Source organism: Gossypium raimondii, chromosome 5, assembly GCF_025698545.1.
Source record: "Gossypium raimondii isolate GPD5lz chromosome 5, ASM2569854v1, whole genome shotgun sequence".
Classification (NCBI taxonomy): domain Eukaryota; kingdom Viridiplantae; phylum Streptophyta; class Magnoliopsida; order Malvales; family Malvaceae; genus Gossypium; species Gossypium raimondii.
This window is the reverse complement of record NC_068569.1, coordinates 43,171,319-43,185,871: the sequence shown is the minus strand read 5'-3', so window position 1 is coordinate 43,185,871 and position 14,553 is coordinate 43,171,319.

Here is a 14,553-nt window from a genome sequence, read left to right as displayed (position 1 = left end):
AATCTTCCTAATTGGTTTATTGATTTTAGTCCCTTATTTATCTTTCCTATTTATTTATTTTTCGTTATTTCTTTTTATCTCATTAATAAATTTTATGGTTAAAAATGTTTTCATAATTTATTCCATCCTTGGGTACGATCCTCGGAATACTCCCAAGTCTTCCATTGTACTAAACTATATTACAATTTGACCTGTGCACTTTTAGACACCGTCGTAATCTCTTATATTTTTGGTGGTATATTTTACTATAAATGATAACTCGTTTATAGGCAGTCAAGTTGTTCGTGTTGTTTCCGGGCAGGTTTCGACAATAAATTGTGAAAATATTTTTGTTACAACTAATAAGATAAGTATAAACATTAAGACCTATAGATACGATATTTAATTTTTGTTTAATTATTTTTATTTTTATTTTCTTTCCAGGTCGTTTATGACTCGAAGCTCCAACACTATAATCGAACCGTACCTAGATCCGGAGCAACAACTTAGGTGCAATCGTCCATCGATGAATATTGATCCACCCGCAGTAATGAACTTACCTCGGGGAAATTTGTTATTTAAGGATCCATGAGAGCAACAAGGACATAATCGAGAAGAAGCCTCAATGGATCAATGGACGTTGCGGAAGTGCGATGAAGCATAGAATGACCGACGACTAACGCTAATAAGTTGGAAATAAAGATGACCACTACCCAGATGATTTGAAACACACTGCAGTTTAAGGGGAATATGGTGGAAGACCTGAACCAACACTTGAAGCGATTCCTGCAACTTTGTGACAAAGTATAATGTGGTATCTGATGATGTTGTGCATCTTTAGTTATTAGCATTTTCTTTCTGTGACAATGCGACCAATTGGTTAAACTCGTTAAAACTAGGTTCCTTTACAACATGGAATGATCTAGCGAAAAAATTCTCTATAAATTTTTCCTGATAAGTCGAACCATTCAGTTGAGGCGAGAAATTACAAATTTTAAACAATACAAAGGTGAGTCTCTGTACGAGGCAATCCTGGACCGCAAGCATGGCTCTTGATCCAAATATTCTACAATGGTGTTAGCAGACAGATTAGATCTAACCTAGAATGAGCTTCTGGCGGATCTTACATGTTGCGTACATACAAACGAGGCTATAACATCATAGAAGACATGACCATGAATTTGTACATATGGCCCAATGAAAGGTTTACGTACAAATCTAAGCCTCTAATGGTGAAAGCAGTGAACAAAGAAAACAACGATGATAGATTCCAACGAATAATTGAGAAGCTTAACCGTTTGGAAATAGCTGTCAAGCCGACGAGAGCAGAGCCATGTTTTGAAAACCAACTGGAGGAGGTGAGCTATATAGGCAATAGGGGTCAAGATCCCTATTCAAATCCCTACTATCTCGGATGAAGGGATCACTCAAACTTCAAGTGGGAAGGTAAACAAGGAGGAGAAAATCAAGGACAAAATCGACAAAATCCTCCATTCCAACCTCCATCATTGTAAAAAAGAGCCGTGGGAAATGACCATGCTACATGTTGTCAAAGATTCGATCGACTAATAGGGGAGATGCAAACAATATGATAGACATTCGGCAAGGAATAACAGTCAACAAGCAATCCCATCCATGAAGAGGAAGTGATTCCCGAAGATGCTGACGAAAGAAGCCAAGCACCATGAGCTGATCGAGGAGGTACTTGAATCAATGCCTACTCTAATAATCTCAACTCTCAGCATAATGATTATACCCCCGAAATTAAAAGATCCGAGTAACTTTACAATCATAATAGAGATAAGGGATCAATATTTTAGTGAAGCCCTTTGCAATTTAGGGTCTAATATAAATCTAATACCCCATTGATTTGTCGAAAACTTAGACTCAGGAAGTTAAAACACACATCGATATCGCTACAATTAGTCGATGGATCTTTGGTGCACCCAAAAGGTGTACTCGAGGATACATTGGTCAAAGTACAGCGGTTCATAATCCCAATCAATTTTGTAATCCTCGACTATGAGGAAGATCAAGAAATCCCCAATCTGTTGGTTTGACCATTTCTGTCCACTTCTAAATCAACAATTGATCTTGAGTGAAATGTGTAACACCCCTAATCCGTCTCCATCGTTGAATTAGAGTTACGGAGCATTACTGAACAATAAAAAATATTTGAACATCTTATCATTTAATGATTCAATCATATCATTAACCATTCATACACATGCATACTATCCCTAAATCGAGCACTTGAAACCCTAAAACTAGCTCAAAAGCAAATTGAGACTAAGTTGAAACAAATCAAAAAGTTTAGGAAAAGATGCAAAATTTGCAAAATAGGGGTCACACGGCCATGTGGACAGGCCATGTGACTCACATGGTTGAGACACACGCCAGTGTCTCAAGCTATGTAACCTTCAAACTAGGGACATACGGATGTGTCCCAGCCCGTGTCCTCACCCGTTTAACTCTCTGAGTAAGGTCACACGGCCGTGTCACACACCCGTGTGCTAGGCCGTGTAACTATTGACTTGCACCCTAAAGAAATCATCAGATGAAACACGGTCGTGTGTCTTACACGGCTGAGTCACATGCCCGTGTCTGTGTAGACCCAAGTCTACTTAAAATCAAGCCATTTCCAAGACCATTTCATGCATAACTATATAAACCATTTGTGCACACAATCAAGTGGTTCAAACACCATCCAAACTTGCAAAAGCATACCATTTCAAGCATCCTAATTTACCTAACCAATATACCATTCAAAGGCACCACAAACATACCAAAACATAACATGCCAACATAAGTCAACATTACCTTATTTCAAGCATGATAATCTAGCTTAATTCCTTACCAAAACATATCTCAGTTTATCCATTCTCAACCATTACAAGCCTACCAAAATACCATACCTTTCAATAACTAAAAGTGGTTAAGATGGCTTTACTTAACAAGCATTGCAAGTCCATCATATAACATAAACTTCAAAGACACAAGTATAATAAAAAAACCATTAATACTACCATAAGTCATCAATATAATAGACCTATACATGATACTATTGTTATTTCCATACATGGTAATTTAGCTCATAAATGAACTTCACCATGTCTCAAGTAATCATTTTGAAGTCATTTTCAAGATGCCAAGATAACCATGAAATAAGCATATGAAAGTAATCAATATCAAATAACTCGGTGCGACATCAAAATGTACCAAACCAACCTAGCTTTCCAAAGATTATGCAATGCCAAAACACTATTAATACATACACCTTAATACCATCACGAATGTAACACCCCTTACCTGAGACTGTTGCCGGAGTCAAGCACGAGGCGTTAACTGACTTAAGTTACTAGTTCAGAGCATAAAAATTTGCTTTTAAAATTAATTCGCTCACGTTCAATCAATATGTCTTTAAAAAGGGCCCTCAAGACCCTAAAACATGCAAGGAAAATGGTTCGGGTCCAAACTGGGAACATTAAAAAATTTCTGAATACTATAAATCAAAATAATTTATTTCGCTATTCACAATAAAACTATCCACTTGCGTGATAGTCACTAATTTAATTGTAACTCGAGTTACGAAACTCGAAATTTAGATCCGTAATTTTTTCCTAAAACTAGACTCATATATCTTCTTATCATAAAATTTCCAGAATTTTTGGGTTAGCCAAATAGTACAGTTAATTTGTTAAAGTCTACCCTATTTCACTATCCTACGATTCTGACCTCTATTCACTAGAAATCAATTAATTTATTGTACGGGCTTCATATGGTGCTTCTACTTGTTTCTATTGAAAATAAACTCACTAAGGAATCTAGACATATAAATTATGACTTATAATTTTTAATGATTTCCTAAAGTTAGAACAGGGGACTTCAAAAACCATTCTGATCCTGTCTCACTAAAATTCAAATATTACAAAATATAAAATTCCTTTCCCTACACCGTTTCTTTCATGTGAAGATAGACTAATTAAGCTTTAATTCTATATCTCATTCACTCTCTAATTCCATTTCTACTATCCTTGGTGATTTTTCAAAATCACGTCAATGCTGCTTTCCAAAAACTGTTTCATTGCCAATTTTTACTCTTTTAGAATTTCTTTGTATTAACTATCATTTAGGCATACATAACACCAAAACATGTTCTTAAATAGCCATTTCAATAGCTAATCATTATCGAGTATTTACATGCTATTCATTAGCCATATCATAAGAACACACACACAAAATGACTAAGTCCCTATACATGCCATAATTTAAAACGTTTCGAATCACAAAATATCGAGATGGTCTGTTGATAGTGTAAAACGAACTCCGATGCCCTTACGATCCCCGAATTGGCTTGACGATACTATAAAAAGAAGGAAAATAAAGGGGATAAGCATAAAGCTTAGTAAGTTTACAAGCAAATAAATAACAACATTTATCATAAATAATTATACTCATAAATTATCATCAAGTATCATGATCTTTACTTTTTTCTTTACTTACTCTCTTACTTGTTTACTTACTTGCTTACTTAAATAACTCATGATTATAACTTACTCATCCCTTGCTGAATTTTTTTCTCAGCTGATAACTGAGATATTCATAACCCTTATAACTCACCTGAATCTATTTATTATGCTTTTACCTGAACTTTCATGTTACATAGTCTATTTACTAGCCCGTTCAACCACTTGGAATACTAAGGTACTCGGGTCTCCTATCTGATAATAACATGCCAAAGCCATGTCCAAACATGGTCTTACACGGGATGATTCCTGTACTGCAAATGCCATATTCCAGATATGATCTTACATGAGAGTTCTCATATCGGTGCCCATGCCATGTCCCAGACATGGTCATACAGGGGACCTCTCATCTCTATACCAACGCCATGTCCCAGACATGGTCTTACGTGAGACCTCTCATAACCTCAATAATACCAATGCCATGTCCCAGACATGGTCTTACATGGGGTCTCATCCCCCTAATGTCATGACATTTGTATCTGATACATTCCTAATGTTTCAATGGGACTTTTTAAGACTGATTCTCTATCATCTCATACTTGAGTCAACATTAAATAATTTCATGAAATAAGTACATAATTTCTGGAAAATAAAAAAAATTAATAATAATTAGTTAAATATTGCATTTATTTACCGTAAACTTACCTCGGTACAAAATACGATCAAATCTAGCAACTAGTCCTCAACTTTTTCCTTTCCCCGGTCTAACACTAGATTTTGTTCCTCTTGATCTATAATAGAAAATTTAGCTTATTTAATACTCACATTCATCAAAACAGTCCTTGACTCGAACTTTGGCAAAATTATGGTTTTGCCCCTAAACTTTTGCATATTTACACTTTTACCCCAAAGCTCGGAAATTAAACTTCATCCCTTATTCTTATGTTTTGTGATATGTTGAACATCTTTCACTTCTATGGCAACATCAAATTCTCACTCTAACATTTACTTATGAACATTAGGTATTTTTACCGATTATATCGTTTTACTCGTTTTCACGTAAAATCGCCTAGCAAAAGTTTTTTAACCTAATTTCAAACTTCATATTCTACCATAAAACATCAAAACAAACACATTTCACCTATGGGTATTTTTCCAAATATGAACCCTAGCATGAATTAATGGTAGAATAAGCTAAACCGAGCTTTGAGGAATCCAAAAACGTAAAAAACATTAAAAACGAGGCTTGGATGCACTTACTATGAGCATGAGAAAGTGAAGAAACCCTAGCTATGGAGTCCATTGAAGTTTCAGCCCTTATGGAAGAAGATGAGCACATTTTGCCATCTTTTTCCCTTTTAATTCTTTTTATTACAAAATGACTAAAATGCCCTTCATTAAAACTGTAGTTATTTTTATATATGCATGCCCTTTATCATCTAAAGCTCATATTTACCCACATTTGCACTTAAACCCTAATATGCAATTCAGACATGCGATCGCTGAAATTTCATATCGGTATTCTAACACATGCATCCAATCAATCGATAAATCATAAAAATTAATCAAAATAAACTTTTTTATCTCAAATTTATGGTTTCACAACCACTGTTCCATTTAGGCCCTATTTCAAGATGTTACAACAAAGCACCCTATACATGCCATTATAAACCATAATCAAATTACACAAAAACTACCGAATTGTCCACTAGAAAGTGTGATAGATCACCTACGAACTTCCAACCGATTGAGCTTCTGATAATCTGTAAAGCAAAGGAAAATAACTATGTAAGAACTGAATGCTTAGTAAGCTCATATAAACTTCAAACGTAATATACCATTTCAATAATGAACTTAATAGAATACGTATAAACCTTTACCAATGCCATAAGATTAATAAAGCCTGTATAACACCATCAAACTCACAAGTTAGCATACTTATTCATGATACATATGAAATCAACCATGCATATATAAACATAACATTTAATTCATCGTCGTTACCATATGATCATGTTTCATTCCATTAGCTTACTTACCATTTCCAAATGCTTAGTATAAGCCTAAACAACATCATCAAATCACACATTAGTGCACTTGTCCATAATATAAAGGAGTTCATCCATAGCATAAGTAGATTTCCTATATACAAGTACATCATTTAATTCATCAACTTACCATTTCATTCCATTTTCTTACCCGTTGAACCATCTAGAATTACATCAAATACTCGGGAAAGCTCACACAAAATGTACTCTTCAAATTTGTGGTCCCAAAATTGTTGTTTCAATTTCACTAAAAATAGATTGTTACAGAACAACTGCATTTGCCATTAAAGATATAAGAATACATAGAATATCCAGATGAGATGATTGTAAGATACTCAACCATAATGATTGTATTCAAATCTATTTATATTTTGAACATTACCCCATTGACTAATAAAGTCATCGGTGATTTCACATCATTTTGTTCCACTAAAGTAATCAATTTAGAAGAAATCCCGGTTAACCCGTTCTTTAGATACCATACTTGATAAAGCCGATTACAAGCGAATAACTTCTTCTTTTAATAGTGACGTTGCACATCTGATATAGTCTTTAGAAAGAACTATTACTTCATCTAGAATTCTTTGTATTCGCTAACCAACTCTTGGCTCTACACACATTATAACTCATTCAACCGCTAAACTCTTCAGCTCCTCTTTTGTAGACTTAGTCAACATAAATCTTTTCAATATTCCATTGTATAAGACTTTATGAATGATGGGGTGGAGGCCGTAAAGCCACTAAATTTGATTCTCATATATATACAAATCAAACATAATGTTCATTATCAATATAACATTATAAAACTCTACTCTAACTTTTATGAGTTTTTGCTCATCATTAGCAACTTTTTAATCAGATACTTGCGTATCGCTTTCAGCATTACCGAAATTAGCTCAGTTGGAAAACATCTCTGTCAATAAGTTAAACAAATCCCATCAGAGTCAAGAGGCATCACACTATCAAAGTATATATAATGGCATGTATTTCTAGACTCCATACTTGTTACGTTCAGTCTAAGAACTGACTAAACTGTAGTTCTGATACCATTAAATGTAGCACCCCTAACCTGTCTCCGTCGCTGAATTAGGGTTATAGAGCATTACAGAACAATCAGAAGCACTTGACCATTTTATCATTCAATAATTCAATCACATTATAAACCATTCATACATATTCATATTGTCCCTAAATTGAGGACTCGAGGCCCTAAAAATAGCTTAGAAGCAATTTAGAACCAATTTGAAACAAATCAAAAAGTTTAGGAAAAATATGAAATATTTGCAAAACAAGGGTCACATAGCCTGGTGCCAAGCCATGTGGCTCACACGGTTGAAACACACGCCCGTGTCATAGGCCGTGTAACCTTCGAACTAGGAACACATGACCATGTCCCAGCCCGAGTCCTCACTCTGTAACTCTCTTAGTAGGGTCACAGGGCCGTGTCACACGCCCGTGTGCCAAGCTGTGTAACTCACTTACATGTACCCTAAAGAAATCATCAAATGACACATGGCCATGTCGCTAGGCCATGTGTCCTACACGGCTAAGTCACACGCCCGTGTCTTAGGCCATGTGGACCCAAATCTACCTAAAATCAAGTCATTTCCAAGACCATTTCGTGCATAATTATATAAACCATTTGTGCACACAATCAAGTGGTTCAAACACCATCCAAACTTGCATAAACATACCATTTCAAGTATCTTAATTTACCTAACCAATATGCCATTCAAAGGTGCCACAAACATACCAAAACATAACATGCCAATATAAGTCAACATTACCTTATTTCAAGCATAAAAATTTGCTTAATTCCCTACCAAAAAGTATCTCGATTTATCCATTCTCAACCATTACAAGCCTACCAAAATACCATACGTTTCAATAACTATAAGTGGTTAAGATGACTTTACTTGACAGGCATTACAAGTCCATCATATAACATAAACTTCAAAGACACAAGCATAATAAAACAACCATTAATACTACCATGAGCCATCAATACAGTAGACCTATACATGATAATATTGCTATTTCCATACATGATAACTTAGCTGATAAATATACTTAACAATGTCTCAAGTAATCATTTTCAAGTCATTCTCAACATGGCACGATAACCATAAAACAAGCACATCAAAGTAAGCAATATCACATAACTCGGTAAGGCATCAAAATGTACCAGACCAGCCTAGCTTTCCAAAGCTTATACAATGCCAAAACACTATTAACACGTACACCTTAATACCATCACAAAACACCCTATACATGCCATTATAAACCATAAAAAAACTACTCAAAAACAACTGAATTGTCCACTGGATAGTGTGATAGATCTCCAACGAATTTACAACAGATTAAGCTTCTGATAATCTGTAAAGCAAAGGAAAATAACTCCATAAGCAATGAATGCTTAGTAAGCTCGTATAAACTTCAAACATAATATACCATTTCAATAATGAACTTAATAGAATAAGTATAAACCTTTACCAATGCCATAAGATTAATAAAGCCTATATAGCACCATAAAACTCACAAGTTAGCATACTTGCTCATGATACATATGAAATCAACCATGTATATATAAAGATATCATTTAATTCTTCATCATTACAATATGATCATGTTTCATTCCATTAGCTTACTTACCATTTCCAAATGCTTAGTATAAGCCTAAACAACATCATCAAATCACACGTTAGTGCACTTGCCCATAATATAAATGAGTTTATCCATAGCATAAGTAGATTTCCCATATATAAGTACATCATTTAATTCATCAACCATTTTATAACATCATGTTACATCTCAGTCGTGGACTTACCATTTCATTCCCTTTTCTTACCCGTTGAGCCATCTAGAATTACATCGGATACTTAGGAAAGCTCACAAGAAGTATGCCTTTACTAATAATCGTAACATTTCCTTTACATTAATGCTCACACGAGCTGTGCAATGGGCCTGTTCACACGAGTTGTGGAGTATCTGTAAAAAATACCAGACCTCAGCCATCAGCAGGACATTCAAGACTAGCACCCGAAGCATGAAATCCTTAACGACATGTCATTTGTATCCTAAGAATTCTTAAGGTTCAACTGGGACTCGATATCCATCAATTCGTCTTAATGTTTGTTATATATATTGATTCATTTACATTATAAAAAAACATAGTAAACATTTAATTTAAATAACACTATAACGGTTACAGTTCATACAAACTTACTTGACTAAATCGCAACAATGACTAAGTATAGGGTCAATTTGGTAATTTTCTCTTCTCCTCGATTTTCCACTCATTCTTGATCTAAAATAACAATTCCATTCAATTCACTATTTCTAACAAAAATAAATTCAATTTATGCAATTAAGTCTTTTGACACTTTTACAAAATTGCCCCTAACATTTTACTTTTATATAATTTAGTCCCTAAGTTCAAAACATGCAAATTAACCATTTTATTGAATTAAAGCCATTCTAACATTTAAAATAATTAATTTAGCTTATAACACATACTAATGAAAATTTACAAAATTCATGCAACTCAATTTTTACATATTTTTATAATAGCCCATATTTAGCTTATAACCCATACTAATGAAAATTACCCATAAAGTTTACCTTTTGTAATTTAGTCCCTAAACCCGAAACTTGCAATTTCATCATTTCTAAATAAAATTCATGCAGCTCAATTTTTACATATTTTTATAATAGCCCATATTTATCACCCATTTGCAATATTTTCCTTTAATTCTACCTTTTTCGCAAATAAATCCTTATTCCTTAAAATCATCAAAATTACTTAATAAAATACTTTTATCTAACAACAGAGCTTAACAATCTATCATAAACTTCCACAAACACCTCAAATTCATCCATGAAACATTCTAATACATTTAATAATGTCAAAAATAGTGGTACGGGTTACCTGGGTCTAATTGCAACGATTTCAAAAAAATAAAATTACAATAAATAAATGAAAAATGGACTTACATGCATTAACCATAGCAAGACCGAAGCTTGGAGCTTTAATTCCTATGGAGTTTCGGTTTCTTCAATTAGAATTGAAGAAAATAACTATTTACTTAATTTAAGTTTTATTATGTATTTACTATTTTCCCTTTAAATATTTAACCTTTAAAAATCAACTAGTCATATCCAAAACCGTCCATCACCAAGCCATAATGTATAATTACCAACTAAGTCCAACAATTCACCTTTTCATAGCTATTAGACACCTTTAATTAATAGAATTCAATTTTTGCATCTTTTACAATTTAGTCCTTTTTAATTAATTAACTATTTAAACATTAAAATTTATTAACAAAACTTTAATACAAGCTTAGTAAAACTTCGTAAATATTTAATAAAATATTCACGGCTCGGTTTATAAAGACGAGGTCCTGATACCTTATTTTTTAAAACCACTTGACTTTAGGGTCTTACCACTTAAACCTAATTATTCATTCAAATAACATAAATTGGCAAATAAAATTTTTTTAATACCATATTTGACTCGTAAATATTAAATAATAACATTTACGAACTTACTTGTCAGAGTTGTGGCCTCGAAACCACTATTTCCGACACCACTGAAAAACGGGCTGTTGCAAAATGATCTAATCATAAAAATTGATGATGAACTAGAAGTGTTAAAATGTGGCCGAGATTCCCAAAGTAAGGGATTTCTTAGGGAGGAATGTTATGTTTTATTTTATTTTATTCCCAACGGGGTCAATCAAAGGCATTTCCCGAGTTCTGCATATGTAGGTACTCATAAGGCGAGAGAACAAGACAAATGGCGAGATATGAAAGGGAATGAAAATTATTGGAAGGCAAGAAATGGTCGTGAAAGACAAATGAAGTCAATGGTGAAGTTTAGAGAATTGCCAGACACGTCCGGTAGCACGACATAGCATTAACCATTCAACTTTAATAAATTTGTAAAATTTTGTACATTAGTCTTACGTTTTAATTTGTAGTTAGATTATAGGATAATTATAGTTTAATTACATGTTAGAATTATAAGAATTTAGGTTTTTGGATGTAACGGGACAAAATGAAGCTAAACGGGGACAAAAACAAATGATCGGAGGATATCATCATATCCCGAAGGGCTAGGAACAATGTTATGTCACGGCATGCATAGGCCATCACATGACAGGCGCATTTCGAAGCAAAAATGTATGATGTTAAAGTGTTATGTCACACCATGCACAAGCTATGGTGTGGCACGAGCACTTCAAAGCAAAAATGGGCAATGTTAGGGCATCATTTAGCGCTACGCACAGGCTGTAGAATGACACACCTATGTGTTCAGCCAAAATCAGGCCATTTCAGGAAAAAAGCCCATAAAAATTCTATTTATAGTCATCAGTTTTAGGCATAAAGCACACACCTAAAATACCCCAAGAGAGAGAAAACACCCTCCTTGGGCCGCCGTACGTCTTCCCTGCAATCTAGCTTCAATTTTTCGCATTCCTAACCTCTGATTCACATAAGTTAGTGTTATTATTCTCTTTTCATTTTAGTTTTCATCTTTTATTTTGTTAGATTGCACATCGACCGAGAGCCAAATTTCGTTGACAACTACCTGAGGTATCGCATTCTAAACTTGATCTTTATCACTTTTATTGCGTTTGTTGTTATTTTATTTTACTTCGAAAATGACATCATGAAAACAACAACATTCCACTTAGGCATCGAGTAACCTCAATGCCATTTGCTTCGATAACATAGAAGTCGAGTGATTTTACCTTAAGATGAGTGGATATTCGTTTCCACATGAGTGTGGGTTCAATCTCACTATGTATGCTTGCGACGAGATATGAGACTTGGCGCGATCCCATCAATGGATAATTTTTGCATAGCCCCGATTGAACCGATGGTTGACGCTATCTTTTATGAGTTTTATGCCTCCTTAAAAGATAGGGAGAATCGCAAGCAAAGGGGTGAGATGATCACTCACATGACTGCCTAGGGCAAAAGGTGCTAATTACACTTTGAGATATTTGCTGGTACTACGATCCCCCGTATTATACACATTATCATCTAGAGACCTTAGACTTATTTACGTTTAAAGGGCAAAAGGGGCATGGTGAGTGGACTTGCCAAACCAAGTCTAAGGTGCCACTAAAATTTAACACAACCATCATGTTCTTAATGGCCAAGATATGGATGAAATTTATTTGTTCTCACCTAGCACCGTCTTATAATGCAGAAAGATGAAATTTGTATAGGCCACTGGGTTTATGTAGAGATTCTTAAGTGTATACGAAATCAAAAGTAAAGTATGTACTTCCTGTATTTGATTACCACCATATGGCATTGAGCCGACCTCCCTATGGCCCCAATCGAGCCATTCATGAGACACGTGAGAAGCATGATTGGGGACAACTTGTACGTCCAATTCCTTAAGCTACAACGTAAACAAAATCGATAAAAGGAGTAAAGAACAAAACATTGGAGTGACACTCAACAGCCGATCAAGAGGAAGGGTAATACACACACGTCAAAGATGATGTAACTTATCGACATGCCCATTTCAAATTGGAAGACCTAATGGATGCAAAATGTGGGAGACATCTAATCCGTAATGAGAAATAGAGTGGGTGGCCCACACTTGCACCACTTCCGGACATGTTTGAGAGGTTCCCCCTACCAGGCGAGGAGGGCGCTGATGATGATGATGAGAAGGAGGAGGAGGAGACCCCAATCGTGCCACCAAAATATGAGTGAGTATTTTAACTAGTCCTCTCACCGACAAAGGGCGTGGTGATTAGTAAACTGAGGCAGCACAGCCTGCCTCAGACTTCAAGAAGGCAAGCTAGGAAAATTTTAGCGAGGCACGAGAGGGGCACGACCCTGATGATGGAAGAGTAAAAATCTAAGTCTGACTATTTCTGAACATTTTGATTTTGTACTCTATTTTTTGGGGATGATTTTTAATTTTTGTTTTAGTTTTTAATTGGTTATGATTTAGTATTTTCTATTTATATTTGTGTGTTGATTTTTCTTTATAGGAACCCCATTGCGAGCCTAAACTGAAACGAGTAGTCCCACCAATTGAGTTGCACCAATCACGCAAATCGGGTAACCTCTTTCCTTTATATTTTTAATTGCATATTAGAGACAGTGTGACATATAAAGTGTGGGGCAACTTAGAAAATTTTTTATTTTTTTGTTCTTTTATATTAGTTTATTTTCTTTCCTTCATATTTAGTTTCTCATTTTTAATTGCATGTTTTCTATATGCTTGAGCTTGTAGAAATACAAGTGATTGATTAGGAACATATACCTAGGTTGTTTGTTTAAATTGGAAATGTAGCTTAAAGTTGAATAATTTGGGTTGTTTATAGTTAAAAATTAGTTCAATTTATTGAACTGTAAAAGGAAAAGGAGATTAAATATACCAAGTGATAAAGGTAGATATGAATAGGTAATTATATCTATAGAAGTATAGGATGTTTGAATTAAAAAATACTCAGTAAAACCCACGGTTATTGAAACGGTGCAGTATTACAACTTTAACCCTTACAAAAAGTGCCTAAGAAAATTCTCAATCCTATTGGAAAAAATAAAAAAAATAAAAATATCATAAGGGATTATATGGGGAAGTATTACTGCACTAGAGTTCAAAGCAGGGAAGAAAACAAACTAAGTAGGAAAAAAATATTCGAATTGACTATAGCATGCAAAAATAAATATGATATTTGTATATATATTTTGATGGAGGCATATTTAATTCTTTTAACTTGTTTACTTTGTAATTTATTTAACTAATCTGTTTAGGTGTAAATAACTGTGCATTTTTTAAATTTCTAGCTAGAGTTATATATTTATACAAATTTTCCTGGTGCCAATGCTCTGATCTAATCTCGTGTATCAAGCTGGCTCAAGTGTCATAGGTTGCGCATGGGAGCCCACAACCAAGACAAACTTGTACGATCCATCGTATTCGAAAGAGATCATTTGGCCTAATCAGACTGGTCCATTGCTTGGAGAGATTGAATGCCCATCTCTAAAGCTTGACAAATATGAAAGGTGATCTTCAGAGATAT